Source organism: Argopecten irradians, chromosome 15 (genome assembly GCF_041381155.1).
Source record: "Argopecten irradians isolate NY chromosome 15, Ai_NY, whole genome shotgun sequence".
NCBI lineage: Eukaryota > Metazoa > Mollusca > Bivalvia > Pectinida > Pectinidae > Argopecten > Argopecten irradians.
This window is the reverse complement of record NC_091148.1, coordinates 12,043,285-12,062,493: the sequence shown is the minus strand read 5'-3', so window position 1 is coordinate 12,062,493 and position 19,209 is coordinate 12,043,285. Positions and strand designations below refer to the sequence as shown.

General features: G+C 34.4%; 1 protein-coding gene across 1 annotated transcript in view; it reads right to left on the bottom strand.

Annotated features, from left to right (window-relative positions):
* The window catches only part of LOC138309721 (uncharacterized), an 87,442-nt gene extending 69,683 nt beyond the window's left edge, over positions 1–17,759 (bottom strand). The window contains exon 1 of the mRNA XM_069250940.1: positions 17,630–17,759. The gene's annotated coding sequence lies outside the window, so the exon portion shown is untranslated. The remainder of the gene's footprint in view (positions 1–17,629) is intronic.
* Positions 17,760–19,209: the final 1,450 nt, after the last annotated feature.

Genomic DNA, 19,209 nt, shown 5'->3' with positions numbered 1-19,209 from the left:
TAAATAATTTTCGATATTCCTATATTGTATGACTGTTGTATTCTGTCATACAACTACAACGTCATGTTATATATTACTATTGTTCTACTTTCGTATACAACAAAAATGACATATTCCATTATTTCAATTGATTCCTAATCCAATCACTGTACGATCAAGCAATTGTATAGCCTATTCCTAAATCCTAGAAAAAAAGCCAATGTCGTTAGAAAATGGTACTTTAAAGACAAGATTAATGTTAATACACTATTGTAAGAGCTCATTAAGATGAGCTAGACATACAATTGTAAGGTGCATTATTCTAATAGAGCAGGTACGGGTTCGACGTGCAAGAAGTAGTTACCACCAATTTATTATGGCGCAGCGCGAGCTACTCTTCGCATCGCATACATAGATCACATAGACATATATAGGCAAGTCACGTTGATACCAACTACTCCAACGTACATTATAATTGGTTAAAGACGCTCCATCGCTGACAGAGCATAAACGATACTCATCATATTAAAAAAATAATTGGTGTTTATTCATGTGTATATATGTGTGTCTAATTAATACAAAAAGTAATATGAAATAGTTTATTTTGCTTTTTTATTTTACTTCAATCTATATATGACGTAGTACCACGGATTTTTTTCGGGATGCAATTGATTATCTTTAATATTTCTATTTTGAAATAAATTGTAAGCTTAACCTTTTCAATGGAGGTAATGTTGTAAAGCAAGTAACTTTCGTAAATAAAGAAAAATACCAAATCGTCTGCTATTGTTTTGGATAGAGGAAAAATGTCAGCGGTGGAGCATCTTTAAGCACCGATACAAACCAATGTACCCTCTGACCAAATAATCTTTTTAAGTTGTTTTTATCCACATTACATCAAAAGTATACATTGACGTAAATAGACTTCTCTAAGGTTTTTATGCTTTCTACAATACAAATTAGGAATTGCTTCTGCTCTTTAAAGATACATCCATTTTGCTGTTAATAGAAATAATGTTTAGCAACAAAGTGAAAAAAATCACTAGAGCCCATCCCACTGCACTCTGTGCGACCATTAATAGCACTGAGTGCTGAGTGTGTGAGTTGTAGTTAAAACCGCCGAATTAAAACCAGTTTGTGTTTCACGATTCCACTGATCACCGACTGGGTCCTAAATAAACCGATCCTTAGTCCGTTTTTAATTCGCCTGCTTGCAACAATGTTTTCATTTGCCAGATAAAGTGATGCCTTGCAAATTCGCTGAATAATACTTTGAGAATCATGTTTATAAAGATTCAAGCCTAGCTTAACCACATACTTGCATTTGCAACACCGTTGTCTTGATTTGCTTTATTCATTAACCTCTGACCTTGGATGTGACAGTTTATGTTCGCATGTGCGTCGCATGACACGTACGATACGTCGAAGAACACTTTCTCGTGTGAACGTATCAACCAAGTAAGATTGTTTAATGCAATATTGTTTACAAAAACAATGACATACCAGCATGTCTGTCATATCATATATGTTTCTAAAACCGTAAGAATAGCTTGAAATTAAAAAAAACTTCCAGTCTCTTTCACATGTTATGACGCGTCGTCGGTCGATACCCTGATATAATTGCATTTTCTTTCATCGCGACGTAATAGTTTGTACCATAATCAAAACTCTGGTGTTACGCAAGATGCAGTGTCGAGGTTATCTCCCATATCTGTCCGCGTGGGACTATTTTAAGCGCTGTAGCAGACGTCAACAATTATTGATGAGAATTGATATTTTGTGAAAAAGAATAAGTGATACGATTAAAAAATACTGTAGGAAAGTTATAGATATTGCCAAAACTGTTGGAATTTCTCATTCTACCACTATCCGTTTTTTTAAAGAATTTTAAAGAAAGAGAAAGCATTGAAAATAAGTAGCGAAGCTGTCGTTTTGGGGTGGGTGTGTGTGCCTCCGGAGTAGATGTGCCGTGGTCAATAGAAGTAATGAACCACGAGGTTTGATAACTAAAGCTTTAAACATTGTCAGAGGCACAGAAAAAACCCCGTATGGTGCTCTATAGACATTGGTTACAGCATAACATTTATGACTTCTTAAAGTTCTTGTACTTGTGGCTTGTGTAAGATAAGATGAACAATATCTACAGAAGTCACTTATGATTTTGAATACAGATTAAAATATGAAACAGAATTGTAGATCACATCTTGGCTTTATTGTCTGACCGTACATCCGCATTTGACTGCAGCAGCATGCTTCAGTGATATAGCACTATAACAAGAGCAATAATTCCACTGTACAAGAAGACACAACATGAACATACCGCAGTCTCCCAAAACACGCACCTCGTACTTTACACACGCTACACACTGCATACATGAGAGGTCGTCATTACATGACCCTGGATGTTAAAAACTGCAATGTACGTGGACGTGTAAACGTAAATATTATATTATTTGGCAGTACTACCAAAATTCATTTTGTGCTTTGATTTATCTGTGTGAAATTAAAACATATGCAAGCTCCTCTTCGTTCCTCAATATATAAAATATATAAATTACGGCACATTTAGTTTTATTGTCCTAATATCATCTGAGGCCAAATACCTCTCCTAAATGCGATGTGTTGTGTTTTGATTGAGCGTGTGGTTTGGGCGTTAAGCAGGAGCAAGTCAGGGGATATAACCTTAAGCTCTCCTGGTCAGAGCATACCTGATGTTTAATCTTATGTATGTTATATGTCAAATTACAACAAAATTACATAAAAAAATCTTTTGTTTTTGATCTTGGTGCATGCGCAATCAGTATTTATTCCATACAGGACATGCGCAACTGAAGAAAAATGCTAAAATGTCTACTCCTGTTGTTGACAGCGAAAAAACCCGAATTCGTCAGTTGTGTAGAATTTTTAAGCAGAAACGCCAATTTTGGTTTATCTTGGCTAGATAACAGACCATTTTATCAGTACAGATGGTTCATAAAATGAAGTATCTTGAATGATATATCTAGGTTCTTCGTACCTTGCCGTGTTTAGTCGTTCGTAGGTATAACAGGTTATCGAAATCTGGATCTGCTTTGTAACTCTCATGTTATTGGCTTCTTATTAATAATCTGAAAAAATGACCGGAGGACAATAATTGCTGGTACATGAGTCACGTGTTAACTAACAATGTTGAAAGGAAATATGTGGAAGACAAGCATCAATAACCAAAAACTGATTCATTGTAGCTGATCATTGCACTTTATTAATAGGAGGTTTTAATAATATGGAAAACTGTCGATGTGCCCTATTATAAAATATCAATTCAAATAAGAGTGCAATACTGCACAGTATTTTATAACTTTAAATAAAAGGACATCAGGGAAATGCATTTGAAGATTGTTTTTTTTTAAATGTGTGAATTGTTTTTATCATTTTTATTTTAAAATTTTCTATACTTACTGATGTGTGACACTTTTGAATTTGTCACCAAAAGATACCCAAAGTCATGCTTAGAACGTTCAATTGTTCACTTAAGGCATTCAAGCATGAATTTGCCTCATAACTTCAGTTGTACTGGTTTCATAGCTATAAATCTCAAATGGCCAAAAGAACAATTTCGTATATTGACGTGTAGCCTTTTGTAATGTATGAGATGTTGCTGCCATGTCACATGCATCTGCACTTGATGTTACACCAGCGGATAGATGACAGACGAACTCTGAATTTGCTTAGTTATTGTTCAGTTTTAATTGCCTAACGTCCTATGAACCGCGATGGTCACTTAACGAGTGCCAGGTTTGGTGGAGGAAAACCGGAGTACCTGAAGGAAAAAATCATCAATCAGCGTTCAGTACCTGGAAACTGTCCTACACGGATTAATTATGATAATTAATGCAAATTTGCATTTATTTATACATATGCATGTATGCATATGATAAAATAAACTTTTAGATGTTTTAGATAATTTTCTTGCATTAAATCCAAGGCTTGTTTTCAAGTTCGGCCTATTTTCAAAACCAGTATATTTTCAAGTATATATCGTATGTTACAGAATTACTCCCTTGTAGGTAGGTATCGACTTTGACATTTTAACTTAGGAAGCAAACCTGACTTCGTTTTTCTCTATGGCATTATATTCATAAAAAATACTTGTCTACTTTGTCCCACATTACTGTTCGTATCCTATTATGTAATCGTGTTCGTTTGGTATGTCTTGATAAAGGGATAGATCGCCTCGAAAATTTGACTTTTTTTGTCCACATGGTTGGAATTACTACCTTGTCCCGTAAAAAATAATGTATATATCAGTGTATTACCCACTAACAAAGGCAGATAACTTTGTAATATGAAATACAAAATATGCTCCGGGAACTAAACAGAAAATAATCATTTTGAAAATCGACCGCACTAATTTTCTGTTTATGAAATATGTTACCTTCACATTCCAGTTATCTATGCATGTTATCAACATGAATTACCACATTAAGACGTAGAGAAGCTTAGTACGTTTTTCATCGGCCTCACCTATCTGCACTCGCTATCGTTTGTTTTTTAATAAACATCAATTTCCGATCAAATCGTTTTTAAATCTATGTTTTACTCCCGAATTAATAGTTGTCATTATATATTGGAATCTCATAAAAAGGTGATCAACAAAATGCCGCAGTGAAATAAATGGCAATAAATGTATGTTTCATAACCGCAATAGCACACTTTAATCGCCTCTTGAATACGGAATATCACTATGAATTATCGCCAACACTGGAAAAAATATTCCCGATCTCGTTACGAGATAGCTAATGTGATCGCAACCCCTCGGGATCGAGATGGAAAAAAAATTAAAATATTCAAGGTGACCAAATGGAACATCAAAAACAACTTTTTTTCTGCCGCAGCTATATCCCCCTTCGATCGATATATTCAACCCAAACCCAACACATGGATTTGGAGCGGGTCTTCAGAATGACATAGGTACAAAAATCTTGGCTAAGTCACTGGATATCAGACCGATTATGTGATAAAAAATACGGAGAATGAGAGAAAGATTAAATTATAGGATAGTTTGATCTACGGAAGAGGATGAAAAATGTTTCCTTGTAGTATGCAAATAATATTTCTTTGTTATTCATGCATAATCTGACATTCTGTTTTCTGGCCGATATGTATTTTCTTAATTTTCTCATATCTCTATTTCCATAATCTTCTGTGAGAATCCGCTATCTTTACATATCCCTTTGAAATTAAAAATAAATAATGACATTAGTTCTGAAGTATCTGACAAAAGTCGCAAAATCGTTGTGGCGTCACAAAAATAACGGAACTTGTAAGGATTCCAGGACAGCCTGACAAATTTAAATGGCTACCTCCGTTGGACTTTTTCTATATATTTTGAGGTTGGAATTGTTGCAATGTAGGCTGTAGCCATGTGATAAAATGTCTTTCTAATTTGTGATCATTGCTTATGAGACTTACCCAAGTCTTAAGTATGACCCAACGAAGCATGCAAAAGCTAGGCAATCATTTAAATGTTTATGACTATTTTTTATAATCTCTTGTGATATGGACACTAATTTAAGCAAATGAATAAATGTACCACTAACCCATTTATTTTCTCGGATACTTTTTTTGCGAGAAAACTCAATCACGAATTCAAACGTTTCGCGAATAAATGTATAACTGACTGCTGTTCGGTGTTTTTTCTCTAGAACTCCGTCTTTCCTCACAACTCCTAAAATGATCCTGGCTGTTAATACATGTTGAATGATCAACTAACAAAATCAAACCAAGACCGAGAAATCCATGTGTAAAGAGGTTAACATTTAGCATCTTTCAATTCGATTTTTGAACTTGGTGTACTTTAAGTCTCCGATCGATATTTATAATTGGATTCGCATGCTTTCGTTTGACTGCATTAAGCCAATTAGCTTTAGCGAACATTTTAAATGTTTACAATACTCAATCACGAGCATGGTGGCTGACTTTTATGGCATTAATGATATCAAAAAGCCAACGATACTTTAAAATAATCTTAAACAATTGCCATAGGAATTTAAAAAGTGGAATCATTTAAATCTAAATTGCGAAATACCCCGTGAAAAACGTCATAAAACGTCGACGAGAAACCGCGTCTATACACATTTTTGATATCATCAAAAAAAAATTATCAAGTTCTTCTGATTATAAGTTTTAATTGCACCATATAATAAGAATAATTATAACGACGACAGATTTGATAACGCTTTTGCCATAAAATATCTTGATGGATCTTCGTATAAATTATGTGGGTGTGTGGAAAAGCAACTAAAATGGAAACAGACGGAAAAGACAATTACTCCTTTGTATATTTTATGTTCTAAGAACATAGCTTACAACTGCTCTTAAGCTACAGCTACTAAATTAACCTAAATTAACTCAGACAAGGCCTACAGTATAGGATAGTAATAACTATGACATTTTTAATAACACAGATACATGTATAAAACGGGATTTTTTGGAGTAACAGGTGCACTTTTCATCTCTCAGCGTCAGGGGGGCTTCAGTAATGATTACATAGATTTCCTTCATAGCAATTTTACAGCAAAGATAAAAACGCTCGCCTACACGCCCGTTCGTCTTGAGAGAAACTTTGATGTTGACTTTTTAAGTCAATATAAATCAGAACGTAAAAATGAATATATATCATTGTTGCTACTAGATGAACTGTCACATGAAATCACATTAATTGATTTCAAGAGATAAGGGGATCACAAATTAGTCGTTCTGTGTGCCAAAAGGTCATAAAATTGCCTTTATATGTATCAGTAATAGTTTTAGCTCCTGCTGCTTTACCCACAGCAAAAAGGGAGTGGGACTGGTTTGCTTGTTGTCAGTGTAATGTGACCGGGCTAGGTTTTGTTGTAGGGTGTCTTTGACGGCGAGAAAAATCGAGAAGAATTTCAGCGCAAAAATAAAAGAAAAATTGATAAAACTCACTCGTCAAAACAAAGTCAGAATATCAGCAGAATAAAACATGCATCCACAAATAGTTCACTGTAATAGATAACAGCTGTCCGGGTTGTGACGTAATCACGCAAGAGTGTGACTTTGGATACTGTCTTGCGCAACGCTGTATCTTGTGTGGACTTCCTGTTTTGCTGCTACATTGTATATGTTCACGTGTGCGACGAGCACGAGGCGTGGCTACACACCACCAGGTTATCGGATAATCTGGTTTCCTATTTTATAGTAATTCATTTTATATATTTATTGTTTATTTATACTAAAAAGTCGATGAGACTAATACATCTGTTACCCATTCTGTACAAACATATACTGGAAACATGGAAATTTAAGCGAGGGAAAATTTTTCGCTAAATACGCAAAGGTCTCCTGATCGCGAAAATAGAGATTATTATTTTTTTCGTAAACATTTGGGTCCTTACTTACGTATGTATTATTATATTTATTAATATAATTTAGGCAAAGCCTATGTGAGAGCGCAGCAGTTAAGCCATGATTTCGTTTGTTGTTATTTTAAATGTGTAACTTAATAGAAATTATGCAAGGTAAATGAAGGATTTCGTTTGTTGTTATTTTAAATGTGTAACTTAATAGAAAATATGCAAGGTAAATGAAGGATTTCCAACGGCGAAAGAGTAATCTCCCCTGACCCATCAGTCTTATCGATGTTGACATGTGTTTTGTTTTATAGCTTATTGTTTGCGCTGAATAACTGTACTGCTAGAAATCATTTATAGAATTATTAATTATTAGAATCATAGCTTTGCTGAATTACTTGCATTGAGTTAATAACAAGAAAAACAATATTGAACACAGGATATTTCTTCTTTCACTTTCTGCAAAAATACGTGACTGTGGCTACAAATTATATCTCAACGTCATTCTCCGTTGCCAGGGGGAAAATTCCGAAGCAACTGCTCACGTAAAACGGCTTTTAAGTTAAGATTCAAGACAAAGTGTAATTGTTAGATTCAGGTAAGAATAAATTGGAAGGTTCATCTTTCACTAATGTTTTCATTTTCAATTTTTCCAAGCGTTACTTGTTTGTAATCATGCGAGAGTGTGATTTTGCAATCACGCGAGAGTGTGATTTTGCAATCACGCGAGAGTGTGACTATGGATAATGTCTTGCGCGATGCTGGATATTGTGTTGACTTCCGGTTTCCGGTTTACGAAAAGTTTTTCAACTCTACATATATGGATGAATTACATATAATAACGTTACTGAGACACCTCTATCACAAGAGTTTGCGCACTCTATAAAGTCGTATAAAAGTGGTTCAATATCGGAAACACCTTTTTACAACATTTAGCGCTGATTATGAATGAGCGCTCCAAAGACAGCACTAAAAATCAGTGCAAAAAGCGCTAAAATAAAACTATCGCTAATATAGGTAGATTTACAGTAAGATGGTTTAGAATACTTTTCACTTCCCGATCTTACCAGGGCGTTGCCCCTGTGATGTGTTTGTATCAGTATATTTCCCTTGATATTTTATTCATTGTCTTTGGCAACTATATCTTATTGCAACCAGAGCAAAAATGCCATAAAAAGATAGATATCGTAATTGAAAATCATGGCGGTCCGCTCATATATAATGTACAATTACCACTCTCATTTCATATTAAAACTGAATAGATAAACAACAACAAAATATATATCAAATATATGTCTCTATGATATTATTTTGGAGGGTGTTGTCTTTGCCAATGGAAGAAACTTTAAACTATTGACCTCTGTCTCCTTAAGAAGCCTTGGTTCAATTAAGCTGAACTCCTCAACCGAGAGTATAAATCTATACGGTAATGATTTCTTGACACCAACACATCGCCATAAAACATGTTTCTATGGAACTGGTGATATTTCCATATGCTATATTTAGGGGGTTTATACAATGATGATATTGCTTTTCCTCCTATGAATTTTATCGCTAAAGTACACCCGCGCCCGACTCGCTATATAACATCATTACAAACGTAGTTGTTTAGTCTTCAAGTCATATCGAAGTCAGCTGGATGAGACAGTTGGTCGATTTAACTAGACGAGATGACCTATAAAACAATTAATCTGGGGGTTTTATTTTGCAAGAATTACGTGGGAGATATTATATATCGAGGACACATATTGATCTAAGTAACAGCTTATAAAAAATCGCCTTTAGGGGAAAAGAAACTTGAAAGAAAAAATCGCCTTTAGGGGGGGAAAGAAACTTGAAAGAAAAAAAATCGCCTTTAGATGAATAGATTCATTACATTGAATATCTACATTCTTTGATATAGAGTTTTTTACAGCTGTTGTTGCTGACTAAATCCGGTCGAACCACAGAATTAAAGTGAACAGTCGGGCAAGGATGGCTAATGTCGGTAAAAATGGTGTTAATGTATCCAGTATAATTTCTTATGAAATAGAAAAAATAAAATCTCTCGTCAAAATCTTTATTAAAACTATAGCAATCCTAAAACGTCCTCCCGGCTGACTATGTCCGTGGTTACATTTCCACGCAGCCTCGCTTTCAATGCTTTCGACTTTTCTTTACTTTAATGGTCAGAACTGGAAAACTAAGCAGAACTTGACCGTCGTATTAATATGTGAGAACTTTTGGAAGGCCAATGAACGCATTTAGACTAGTTTTCTTTGCCCGACTATTCACTTTGAAGATGCTCCACCGCTGACAAATGGTATTTTTTCTCTATCAACCACAGACGAGTGTTTTTCTTCAGTTACAAAAATCACTAACTAAACACCATTAGCATCATTGAAAAGTTTGAGCCTATGAGTTTACTTGAAGACAAAGCTATTAAAGATAATTAATTACATCCCGAAAACATTCCGTGGCATTATGTCCTGTAGGGAATGAAGTACCGAGTGTGCATGCACCAAAATCAAAATAAATTTTAAATTATTTTTTACATATTAACATACAATTAAACACCAATTGTTGTTGAAATGATGAGTATAGGTTATGCTCAGTCGACGACGGTTCATCTTTAAGTGCTAAACAAGGGTTAAAGCATTACCAGTCTTGTTCATAATTACTTAAATGTGGAATATACACGTTATCGACTGGTTTAGGTTTGTGCAATTGTACGGCAACACTGCCCTGCAGATAGGGCGTTAGAATTGTACCTGCTACCCCTATTGCATGATCGTAAGAGGCGACTAAATTTAGGATCTTATCTTTTCTCTTCTTCCTAACTGACTTTATTTTTCCTAATGCCTCCCTTGGCACCGCCTCACTTTTGGCCTTGAGTTGAGCGTTCGCCCCTGTGAGGAAGGCTCTGGGTTCTGTCCCCTGGCCGAGTCACGCCAAAGTCTATAAAATTGGTAGTTTCTGCTCCTGCTTAACGTTCAGCATAAAGGGAGTGGGACGACTTGTTCGCCCGTTGTCCGTATAATGTGACCGGATGGGGTGTGTTGCTTAGTGTCTTCGGCGGCATGCTTCAGTGTTATAGCACTATAAAAAGTGCAACAGTCCCACTATACAAGAAGACACAACATGAATATACCGCAGTCTCCCAAAACACACACCTCGCACAACATACATGCAACACACCGCATACATGGGAGGCCTTCCTTACACGACCATTGCTGTTAATAGGACGTTAATAAATCAAACAAACAAACAAATATACGGCAACATCTTCTTAAAGGCCCTCTTCATTTCCAACGCAAACATTAAAAGTTTAATCTATTGAATAATAAAGTCGGAATTGTTTTTATCCCCGACCTAAGATTATATTATATTATAACACCGACCAAATGCATAATTTACCTATCTAAATTGTTCATGAGCTGACATCTGTGGTACTTAGGTAGCTGTCATCATAGTGACTCTACAAAATTCGTTTACCATTCAAATATTTAAAATTTAGAACCATTTCCGGTAAAGATGCTCCGCCGCTGACAAATGGTATTTTTTTCACTATCAAAAACAGGAGCAGACGATTTAGTGTTTTTCTTCACTTACAAAAGTTACTTACTTTACACCATCACCAACAGTGAAATGTTTGAGCTTCTAATTTTACTTCAAGTTAAAAATTTGAAAAATAATTAATTGTATTCCGAAAAAAGTCCGTGACACCTTATCCTATATGGAATGAAGCACTGATTGCGCTTGCACTAAAAGCGAAATAAATTATTTTATATTATTTTTTGTGTTAATTAGCCATATATATATATACACGATTAAACACCTATTATTGTTCAAATGACGACTATCATTTATGCTCTGTCGGCGGTGGAGCATCTTTAAAGTATTACCTTTAAATACGTATTCCTTCAATCTCTTACAATAGACAGTTTGGTTTTAAATAAACCTTGTAATGAGGAGAGGTTATATTTGCAAGTCATGGAGGGCTCCGTAAGATGACGATTACACCAGGATATTAGACTCTACCGAAAGTCCACATTCATATGTAATAGGTAGCCCGGTCTTTTAAATGCAATCATTAATTATATTCTGATATTAATGCCTGACCTGAAGTTTGGCACTAAATGACCTTAGTTGTCGATGGGCCGTAAAACTTCAACAAACGATCAATACAGAATATTCATTTTTGTCTGTTAAAATTCAAGATGGCCGAAGAACAGCCACTTTGAATACAGTTATGCGAAAAAAGAACATCACATTTTTACATGGCATCCGGAATCTTCCTACAAAATTTTCGAATAATATTCCAGATCCTTTATAAAACGCTCTCATTTGTGTCTTTGTTTAGATCAAATATGACCACTGAGCAATCATTTTGAATCCAAAGGGAATCCTGCCACAAAATTTAAAAACAATATTCCATCTATTTAAGTATACTTCCTTTATATAAAACTCTCTTTTGATCAATGTTACAATCAAAGATTCAGTTGTGTTTTAAATTCGGTTTGCCCAAGATGGCATAAAAACATTCGAATTTCAGAATAAAAAATAAAAATCCTTCCATTGTAATGGTATGAAATAATAAACAGGCTGACGGACTAATTATTACCGATGCGGAGTCCTAAAAACAACGCAATTATCTTGGTTTGTTAATCTGGTCTCTAACTAGCTGTTACGTCACCCCAAACGGACATAACTTTTATATACTGGTGGTCGTTAGTGTGTTTCTATGTCTGTATTTTGTTTTTAATACATTACTTCCTCCATGATATGACCTGTATCTTGACTCTAGATTCCTACCTGTATTACACTAATAAAATCTAATGATAGTTGTTAACACCTGCTTAACGTTTATATACAACATATATTGACGGTAAAAACATCGTATAATTTTATAGGCACTTTTAAATGTTTTGCAACGGTGTACTTTAAAAGTTTTTTTAATGTGGTTGATGAACTTTTGTGCGTTCCCGTTGACCTGGTGAGATGGAAAATCAGATGACTTAAAAGTGTGGTATTACGTTGTATCAGTACACAATATCCCGGATGCAAATTCTACAGGTAATTTATTTATTATTCAACAGAGACTCATATCACTAACGCATGTTTTATTTAAGCACTTTTCTGGAATACCAGGGCCTTGCACCATATAACTATTCTCAGACAGATTTTTTACTCAAGTATATGATTTTCCATAGCCTTGAGTAAAAAATTTGTCTGGTGCCGAGCCCTGGTGATTTTTTGCTTTTACCAACAACGAAACATTAAAGCAAACTGTTTTCCTTCAGTTTAAAAAATGAAGCGGGACAGGGCTGGGTCGAAAATAGGTGGCTAGGTAGCTAAATCACTACAGAATCCAGTTGTAAGTGCTAAGAGGTGGCCCGGTGGTGGGTTCGAACCTCGGTCTGGCCGCTACATTTTCTCTTCTGCTGTATACTAAGAGGAGTGATACGACTGGTTTACAAATATACCAAGTATAAAGTAACCGCGAGGGGTGTGCCACTTAGAGCTTTCAGCATTAAGTTTAGCATGATGGAATGGACAAGAGACGACAATTAATAAGTATCACAACCTTAACATAAAGCATTTTTCCAAATTAAACATATACACCTTTGCGGCATCGTTTCATTTGAAGCACAAATACATGACTGCGGCTAACGATATCTCGATGTCATTCACATTTGCCATATAAACGACTCTGAAGTTACGAATGAAAACAAAATGTCAATGTAAGCTGATGTTTACATTTCCTTTTAAGACTTTAACTTTTATGAATGTTTTTTTTATTAAAAGTTATATGTGCCGTAACTGGGCGAAAATTTTGACATGTTTATTTTTTCTTCAGTATTCTATTGAAAACTAACAGGTTTGATGACTGATGCCGTGAAAATCATTTAAATGGTCAGAAAAACATGTATGACGCATTTTAAACATTATTTACACGAAACAATTTGAGCATTATTTACAAGAAAGAACTCAAGCAATGTAAAATTCTTATATGTATGTTTAGATGGAAATACACCTGCAGAAGCAATTCTACAATTACTGATTACATTGTAACTATGTTAAACGAAATTGTAGACTTCATTTTGCTTCATGGTCTGACCGTATGTACTCATTTCACTGCACTATAAGTGTAGATATAATGATTTATTGACAGTACTGCCAAAAATCATTTTCAGCTCTTATTCATACTTAAAATTAAAACCTATGCATTTTAAGTATTGTAATTTTCAAACTGGTGGTAGTTTTTGTTGTAAATAAAACAAGAAAAGCTCTTCTGGACTCGTCAGTAGGAAAATTGAGGCACATATAACTGTATTAATTATAAAAAGTTACAATTTTGTAATATCCCGTGAGTGTGACTTTGAAGATGGTCTTGTGCAATAGTGAATCTTGTTGTGACATCTGAGTTCCGTTTTACTGAGAATGTTTTGTCAACTCTACATATATGTAAGATTTACATTATTTGCGTTACTGACATATATTTATCATAAGAATTCTGTACAATGGCTGCATGTTACAGTGGGATTGCACTTAAAAATGCATTCGTTCCACTATAACAAAGAAGCACAACACGGATATGAAATGTACCATAGTCTCCTTAACTGTAAAAGCACTCTCATTGCATCGTAAAGGACGTTGAGGTTAGCACACAATTCAAATCAATCATTGGAAAGTTTTCAGATTGCGTTTTACTAACACAACAACAAACAAGAAATTCATAGCATGTCAAAAGTACGAAAAAATATAAAGTTATAATTATAAATTGTAACGGTACTTTGATCAACGAGAAGGTACAAATACGCTATATAATATATAACGATATTAAGTATCTCGGAGGCTGAAAATGTTAAAAGAAATATTCATTACATGTTGACATTTTATTAGGATGTTTACAATCATTTGGCAGAAATAGTATGACATTAAAACGTGAAAATAATATCCCCATCAACAGAGCGTCACTAAGTGTAAAATATGTACTGATCTAGTTCAAACTATCAACTAATATCTCGATTTTTGTTCGTCCGCTGGAGTTAATAGTGATGTACGACATGAGTTAGGGGAGAGTTTGAGAGAATCAAGAGAATAATAAATGATTAAACACGGTATAAATATCAAATCAAACTGTCAGAATATGATTTATATCACCCGACTATATCAATAGTTGATTCAAACGGTTTTATATCCCAAGGCATAATAGATTTCAAACAGGGGACTTCATCAGCAAATAACTCTATAGCCTCACTGGGGCCCTATATTATTAAATGGTGTTTTAGTTTTAACAGCATTTATCCATTTATTGATAAACATACATACAGTTCATTTGAAAGTAATGCTTCAGTGTTTCTAGTGTACGGCCATAATTTTAAATTCCATATATTCAAATAGATGAAAATAGCTATAGTTGAGCAAACCAACATACAATCGCCTATCATTTTCTACTTAATATGAATTCCTTTTTCCAAAAAGAATATACTGGAAATTATTTAAGGATAAAAAATTCTCGGCAAACACATGATTAACATGCTATTTTATTTGTTGCCCAATCGTAAAACTTTTGTTTTCTAAACATAGGTGTGTAATTATATTTCTGTCATACCTACACATGTAATATTGGCTGGTCTAGGGCAATATACTCTTGTCTCCTGAATCTGTATTGCATAGCTGCACATGCAGTAAAGCCTCGTGACGTTACAGCGTCAACAAAATTACTATTTTCTAGGTCCAATTTAAACTTTTTAATTTTTTAGAAACTAGGGTAGATTAACGTTAAAGATACAAAGTAATTTGCGTTGAAAATATCATGACATTTTCATGTATAAAGTATATTGCAGTAATTTCAAAATGGCAGAGAAAATAAGTAGTAAAATTGCAATAAAATGTCGAGGTTTGAGAGAGAAAATACTCTTTCATGCATGGATATGAAGGATAGGGATATTCTACCCTCGGGATCACAAAATGTTGTAAGCCTCAGGTTTTACAACATTTTGTGACCCTCGGTAGAATATATATTATTACACCACCAGTGTCTATTTCATGTGTGGGGTTCTCGATGAGAAGAACGATGTGTCACTGCCATCTTCATCACTTTAACACTTGCTATATATATTACTATCTAACGTCATTTGACTGATGAAGGTGAGTAATAGAATCTTTCATGGGTCTGTCAAATTGAAAGGGATATCTCAACCAGAGTGAAAGATTTTGGCTAATCAAATGGTCAAAATCTTTCACGACGTCAAGATTGAAAAGTAAACTGCAGTGTGTTAATTTTGATTAGATAGTGTTTATTACCTTAACACTTATGAATAAGTGAGAAAGCTTCGGTGTTTCATAATATGCAAATCAGTTTCGATTCAAGGAAAACCTTATTGGTGAAGCCTTTGATAAGTATAGTAATCAAAACTTATAATCCTTCTAAGTCAATGATTTGATAATTCTAATGTGAAACACGTAGTAAACTGTATATTTGCACGACAACATGTCCTGATCGATGACGTCACACATTTCAAAATATGCAATGAATTTCATTTCACTCCGGTACCGCATACTAGTGTAGATATTGCCCGAGCGGCATTGTAACCACCTTTACCGACACATTATTAATTCATATGGGATTATTTTGCCACATGAAATATACATGAATCTCATGGGAAATTTACATGAACGTTTTATCACAAGAAATTCTGTTTTTTCTAAGTTTCTGAAAAATTTATGAATCATATTGAAAAAATTTGGATCATACTGTAACGGTCGCGTGACCGACTATGCCTGTTGCTACTCTGTGCTGCAACTACAACGGTCCATTTCCAAGTTCTATCTTGGACCCAGGCACTGTTAAAGACAACAAACTAAATACTGCCTACAATATATATAAATAAATGGTTAGTCTACCTGACTCATAATCACATGCTAACAGCCATGATCCGATTCATTTACACATGGTAAATACAACAACTGAATCACCTTGAGCACCCTGTGTCTTCAATACCACAGGTCTAAGTAAAGAGGCTGCTTCACTATGACAGTCAGTTCCTCGTGTACGAAGTACACAGTATCACGACACCTATACCGAGACACCTGTGACTACAATACCGAATCACCCTTTTACCGCGGCACCGAGTGCTTTGGCAAATCTTGTCTCATTGTTCAAGCAACACGTCGCCCTGTGTTACTGAACACATGGTATCGAACTGACACCCCGTTACCTTGTACTGCAGTACTCTTCAACGTATACCCCATAATGAAAGCATCAGTGGAACTCCAACTTTCTCAGCTGGGCCCAAACTTATTCAGCTTGGTCACCGACAGATTCTTGCCGAAAAAGAGATTCGCCTCTTACATCGTGTTCCCTATCGACAATCAAGCTAAACTATATATGTTATGATTGGTGGATTATTCTTGGCATACAGAATTTCATTTACTAACTACTTATTAGTTCAACTGTGATCAACCTATCATTCCCAATATATCTTCCCTTCATATAACTGTAAAGCCCTTCATATAACTGTAAAGTTAGAAACTATTTACAATATTTCAGACCTGCCCATTAATTAGCCTTTAATTAATTAAAGAATAATTATAAACTTCCGGAAATCAACGGGAATAACTCTAATCAAAATATCTTACAACTATTTGCTTCGATATAATATGTGTGTTGCTAGGTACAGACCCTTATTCGGCCACAGGTTTTTGTTTTTTTGTTTTTCTGAGGCCGCTTTTTGTGCTTTAATGCTTTTTCAACCGTTAACATCTTACCTCCTGATATTGAACGTAAATGAATCAAATTAGTCTTATATTTATATAATAAATGATGATAATAACATATATAAAGGATATCCCCTGTTTCTCGATGAATACCATTTGTGTTTCATCGAGTGAGGTGGAAACTTTGATATCGAGATGAAATATTACTGGTATTTATCAAGAAACAAGGAATATTCCATTTATTTACATTTTCTCGCTTCTGCCAAAGGTTATTCCGCCATTGTATTTTTACAGAGTTATTTTCCGTCGCGATTATTACGTCGCATGTTTGTGAGCATAACGTAATATTTCTACACAAATATATAATGTCACTTTTGTGTACAATCTTATGACGTAACAGTCAAAATTATGTTTTCGCTGTTAATACTGCATTCCGATTAGTCAAAATCGAGTGAAAATATCAACATATTAAAAGCGATATACTTCACTCCAGTGAAAATATCAAAAATTAAGTATATCTTTTTACGTTCACCGAAAAAAATATATTTCACTGCGATAAAGAAAAAATGATAAAAATAAATAGCACTTACCCTTTGAGTAACAAGCAGTCATCGATTTCGATTCCAGATCAGACGAAAAGTAGGCTTCAAATTTTAGACCAATACTTTAAATCCACGTACAACTTTTCACTATTGCTCCTTGTCATTTTATTCTGGTTAGAATATCTAAAGATAATATGTTTAACCGTCTCTGTCGTAATAAGTCAACAAATCTAAATTCAATAACTAGATAGAACGGTCACCCTATATTAACTATATAAAACGAATTCAATATATGAATCAGGTCTAACATAAAAAGGCAAGTCATGCATGACAAATGAACAGATTACATATCGTGCTTGGTACTAAGGATATAACTTGTATATAGATGCCCAAACCTTTTAATTTATGAATATAAATACATTCAACTATCTACAGTACTGTTAACTTTTATAACGCTATTAAGTTAGCTTAATATCAGTCACAACTTTAAACATTTTAATATTTAATGGTAAAAGTAGCGGAGCGTGTCAATGTCGACTCAGTAAATTAATTTATAAATGTTTTAAAGGCGACACATGGTACTTTAAAACAAAACTTAAAACTAGTAGAAGATAACTTAGTAAAGATGTAGAAAGGTAATTTGTACCGGTAAATAAAATTATAACAACACGGAGAGAGCTTTTGAGAAAGTTGTTTATTCTACTGATGTACTCAATAGTCCCACATGCAGAGTATCCATTCAGCCGGGGACCTCATTATCGCTGTAAATAGACGGGATATATTTCTCACGTTACACCTGCCTGTTAAAAAGACATTTCAATTCAATTCCAATCATGGTGTGATTATTGATGCACATGTTTTCTTATTGATGTATTTGGGTACAGGATAAATGGAGGTATGTATAAACTTCAATCCCCTAAGTGTTAACAAATAAGGGGTCATTGAGAACACATTATCTGCAAAAAAAGTGAAAAGTGGATGTTTTATATATGTATAAATGGGATATATATCACTCAACATGCGAACAGAGCATCATGACATGAACATGTCATAAACCAATTTAATGTCGTTTTTCGCGAGAAATAGGAAACCCGGGAAATAAATCGTCTCGAAAATGTTTAAGATATTTAAAGTACATGTAGTTTGAATCGCGAAATTGCATCTCCATGAAAACGTCGCTAGTTATGAAGACGCGAATTTACGGAACCAAGAAAATCAGTTGATTTGCAGAATGTAGGAATACACCATCAGTCTTCAAATGGTCATAACGTGGCTGTTTCCTTGAATTGAAAATAATGCAAAAAAAAATAATAAAAGACCAAAAATTATATCAAAAGATATAAAATAAAATTGAAAAAGTATTAAGAATGTATTCGGTATCTCGTTGTTTTTTGTAGGTTTTGGTACCTTGGCTATCTGAAATTTCCAAAACTTTTAGAAATACCGTATAACCGGTTATTTTCGCGGATTCCGAGGTTCCGCGGCACATATAAATGACCATTTGTCTAGATCGAGTAAATATAGAACCGCTAAAATTCACGTTTCGCATTGCTAAATGTGTAACCCGTTCCGTGTAAATAACCAGCTGTATGTGTGCGTTAGTATTCAGTTATCGATATTCATTAAAA